Source organism: Poromitra crassiceps, assembly GCF_964638095.1.
Source record: "Poromitra crassiceps genome assembly, chromosome: 25".
Taxonomy (NCBI): Eukaryota; Metazoa; Chordata; class Actinopteri; order Beryciformes; family Melamphaidae; genus Poromitra; species Poromitra crassiceps.
This window is the reverse complement of record NC_139649.1, coordinates 13167725-13172716: the sequence shown is the minus strand read 5'-3', so window position 1 is coordinate 13172716 and position 4992 is coordinate 13167725. Positions and strand designations below refer to the sequence as shown.

At 40.1% G+C, this 4992-nt stretch overlaps 1 protein-coding gene across 4 annotated transcripts in view; it reads left to right on the top strand.

The window, feature by feature from the left end:
- The window catches only part of arhgap9 (Rho GTPase activating protein 9), a 58255-nt gene extending 57659 nt beyond the window's left edge, over positions 1–596 (top strand). For all 4 annotated transcript variants that reach the window (XM_083660770.1, XM_083660771.1, XM_083660768.1 and 1 more), the window contains one exon: positions 1–596. This exon is cut by the window's left edge and continues 1695 nt beyond it. The gene's annotated coding sequence lies outside the window, so the exon portion shown is untranslated.
- Positions 597–4992: the final 4396 nt, after the last annotated feature.

Here is a 4992-nt window from a genome sequence, read left to right as displayed (position 1 = left end):
GTTTATGATGACTATTCATTTTTATGCTCATATTGTTTCATGTTATTTGAGCGTGGGGAAGGACTAAAATATTCTATTAGGAAAGAAGAGCCGATTGATGGCGATCAATTGAATGTTTGATGAATGGCGAGTGAAAGACTGTATCTCGTTGTGTTTCTGTGCATTTCCAGGCTCACCCTTAGATTTGATCTTCTGCCTAAATAGACAACCACACTTGTTTAATTGATTGGAATGTGTGTAAGTAGTCATTTATACATTGACTAGTATCAGGGTAAATGTATACATTTATCCCTGAGACAGTAGTACAATTTCTCTGATCATTTTTCAAACCTTGAAAGCATTCTCTCTTGTCTTTTGCCAGCCTCACATTTTTTAGATTGAACGTTTCCATTCACTATTATCAAGCAAAGAAAAATGTTTTAGGGTAAATCTGGTGTTGTACTGTACTTGCAATGTTAACACGCTGAAACCATTAAGCAATTTCATATTTCAGAAACGATTGCTATTTTGTACATTACTGTAATTATGTACCATTATGTTTTGTTCTCTCTCCAACCTCTGAAATTGAGGAGATTTATGTGTCAATAAAAACCCAACAGCATAAAAGTCTTGAGGACAGAACTCTCTGTGATGTGTGTTTTTATTTGGCTCGGTGTTAATCGGTATTACAATCAGGCCGTGAGACACAATCAAACACCCCAAACTCCAATCAGCAGCCTGCTGGCAACTCAAGCAATACACCATTACCTCATCGCTCAACATCAGCCCTTTGTTACTAATTCGTTCTTTCTTTCTTTCTTTCTTTCTTTCTTTCTTTCTTTCTTTCTTTCTTTCTTTCTTTCTTGTTTCTTCAGTGACAGGATATGAATTAATTGCCTTTTGTATTTCTTAAGAATATGTGATTATTAATGCTGAAATATATTAGTAATAATTTGACGAGAACAACATGTGGCGGAAAAATCGACTATGTGCCTCTATGTGACAAACATTATAATGGCATTGCAAATGAAGACTGAAGGGCAGCGCTGTGTAAGGTTTATACAGGATCGTTTTTCAATAGCAAACGTTCATTAGGGAAAAGTTGGAAAAGGTCTATTTTTAATTGTTAAGTGAGAGTGCAATATGGCATGTATAGTGTTTTAATCCTGTTTTTGTTTTTTTATCCCTAAAGACCATAAACTTAAATATATGTATACATATATTTAAGTTTATGGTCTTTTTGTGGTATATTATTTCATTTCATTTTATAGTATTTTATTTGTTCTATGTTATGTCTTACCTTTTGTGTTTTATGTGTATTACTTTTTATACGTCTTGTGGTTCATTTGAACTATTTCTTTGTCCCTCTGTGAGCTCGCCAGAACAAATCCCAATCAACATGTTGAGATGGCAATAAATCACTGATCTTAATTAAAATCCCTCTCCAAAAAAGGAAAAGAAAAGAAAAAGAGGATATTTCACTGTTAAATTCTCTAATTCAATGGGCCACTGTAGGAACTGTTTATACGCACAGGGTGCTTCACTAAATGAATACCCATCCAAAGCTGCTAGAAGTTGCTTGGTCAGCAATAGATATGTAGCCTATGGCTTATTTTGACATGGACAGATACAACCATGATGACATTATGACAGTATTTAACTGATGTGAACTTGTTTTCAGTGCATGTCATTGGATCAAGTGAATGTACAGAGAAGAGAAGAGAAGAGAAGAGAAGAGAAGAGAAGAGAAGAGAAGAGAAGAGAAGAGAAGAGAAGAGAAGAGAAGAGAAAACCAGCTCATAGGTGCCTTGCTCAAAGACACTTCCGCAGGCGTCCAGGGGTTTGGACGTCGACACGTCGTCGTTCTGGTTGAAACCACTGGGCCAGGGGTCATCCCTATGTTCCCTGGCTCCTATGTTCCCCGTTTTTCCCAAATGGTGTCCACCCGCTATGCCGACCACCCGCAATGCCGACCTTAGGTTTAGGCGTGGGGGTGGGAGAGGTTAGGTTTTGGGTTAGGGTCTGGGGGAGGTTAGGTTTAGGCATGGGGGGAGGTTAGGTTTGGCGTGGGGGCTGGGAGAGGTTAGTGAAAAACGGGGAATATAGAACCCGGGGAACATAGACATGATCCCCTGGGCCACCCTGCCTGCCACCAGTGGAATATCTTTAACAGACCTTTATTTTTTCCACATAAATAGACACCAATTTTCTACCAAGAATAGAAAATACTGCAGCACTCATTCATCAGGCATTCTTTGCTCCGGCGCTAACAGGAATCAAACCAGCAACCCTTCCCACTGCCACCTACAGTAACTAACCTGCTGCATACAGAATCTGCCTTGGCACATCATCAACTGACTGTTCAACTGTAAGACTGCACATTATGGGATGCTGATGCTGAGACTGTTCATCAATTCTTGTCTTGACTGTTAAATTTAAGTCGGGCCTCCATTGACTATCAGTTTACTCGGTGGGTTATGGTGGGTGTGGCACCAAAGCAGCCCAACTGTCATGCTAACGTCATAACGTCATGACTTGTTAGTTCTACAGTTGACTAATTGTTGTTGATGCACGGGACGCATGTCAAAACCATCTAACCTACGTCATCCAGTGTGGTTTGTTACTGTTATGGTTGACCAATTGTTTACTAAACCTAAGGTTAACATAAAGCCCAATGTATCAAATATCCCCAAAAGTTGCTCAGCCCCTGCACGCCGCAACCACATGCACAGGTTCACAGGCAAAGACTAGCCACCTCTGATGACTCATCGTGCAAATAGACAGACCCACAAGACAGTCTGTGTATCAAAACAATCTGCAGATCATGATGGAAACTGTTTACTGCAGGGGGGAGACTGAGCAGCCCAGACCACAACCCGGCTTCGACACTGTCTTTCTGCTGTTCAATGTCTATGTTTGCACTGACAGGGATTTTAGCATTGCACATTATAGAGCAGTGGCATTTGAGTTGACTTTGTTGAAGTGCGCTGGGTTAAGTAATGCTTCTTCTGGTTTTGAAATAAGTTAATAATTCAAACCATATCACACCCCTTGCTGGAAAATAATTGCCTTGAAACCTTTAGAACCATAACATTGGAATATAAAAAAAACACCATTGTCTATAATGTGGCTGATGTTTATGAAGGGGGAAAAAATCAGTGAAAGACAAAATTCTGGTGACAAAAGTATGTACAATTTTATTACAAAATCTCCCACAAACATGCAAAACAAATATATGAAAAGGTAATTCAATACAAAAAATTGCATGGTTGCTAGTAAGAAATACTGCTTTATATTGATATTTGTGCAGACAATAAGTGAAAGTAAACATTTGTTGGGCTTTTTATGGCCAGGGAAATAAAACAACCGGTAAGGAACTATGCAAAAGAGGGTATCTTTGGTGAGACGTACTGTAGGCCTATACACACAAACACGCGCACGCACACATACATGCATGTGCGTGCACGCACGCACACGCACACGCACACGCACACACACACACACACACACACACACACACACACACACGCACACAATGTGAGATCTTCGGCCCACAGTATGCATGAAGGCTGTCTTATCTGCTCGCACCAAGGCTATGTGGCATTACTCACAGTGTCTGAGTACATCTAAGGCAATTTTCACGTCGACTACACCGCAGTCAGAAAGAGGAAGTTAAAACCGATGTATGTGTCCCCGAGGCTTCAACTTGACCCTCTTTGCCGTGCCTCACCAGGCAGCCTCAATGTGTGACACATTACCGTCCCCGATGGTGTGAAAATAGCCCTGCAACATGTGTCAATTATTACCAGAAAATAACAGACGTTTTTAGCATGAAATGAAATAAAAAGCAACCCCCGTGTTATTATTACACGAACAACAACACATGGTGGAGACAGTGCAAGTTTTATTTGCTCCCTCAAAGAAAAAGAAAAAAAGGATGAACTCGTCAATCTGTCCCTTTCAAACTCCCATGTGGAATTATGAAAAGGACACTGTCCCCCCTTAACGAGGCGTACGATATAAAAATGTGCAGTCCTGCTTATTTTTCCCTCTTAAAAAACAATATAAAACAACCACCTCACAAGTCTTCAAGAAATCATTCCTGCTTTGACCGCTGCTTGCTCTTCATACTAAACAGAGTGATGATTGAAGTGACTGGACTGTACCTCTCTTCTAGGCAGCACAGTGAACCTGAGGAGATAAGCTGTTGGTGGCATAATAAAAATATTATTATTAATTATACCTTGTGATTTCACAGCATAAAGAGAGTCCTGCCATACTCGTATTCTCAACCACTCACTGGCTTTGGGACAATTGAATAGCTGCATGATTGATTGTGTATTTCCATTCAAAATAATGTTGTACAGTTATTACTTAATTCTTACGATAGAGGTAAATATTGGAGGAGAATAATACCACAGGATATTCAAAAGTGAATACTTGCACTCAAAAGGGAAGAATAAATATAGTGACAAAGCAACAGGTCGATCGTGTTCAATATGGCCGTGTATCTGAGAGCTCCACAGCCTGGCCTTGCTTGCGTGCCGTGTAGTCCCAGTTCACTGTAGAAGTCTCCACATCCTGCATTAGTACTTCAGGATTTCCCCAAAACCTCCAGCTCCTCCAGGGACTGGTTTTTGAACCTATGGGTCTTTGACTCCACGTGTGAACAGTGCCAATGTTTTGAACAAAGTAACTACATGTTTCACTTGGACATACAAAAAGACTAAGAACCTCTGCTCTGTGGGTTGTGCAACAGTCAGCAGCAGTAAGCATGTACAAAGTGACTTCTTCTTCTTCTTCTTTTTTAAAGGCTACATGTGCATCTGTATCATCACCTCAGATTAACTCAATCATAGGTGTGATAGCTGTCATGGCAAACATAAAGTGATCAGAGCACAATAGTAGGTACATCAAGTTTATGTTTTGAAAGATAGAATACTGTATTTTGTGTTGTCACAGACATGGCTTTATCCATTTTAAGGCCCTTTATGCTTTGGCAGTTCTGTGCAT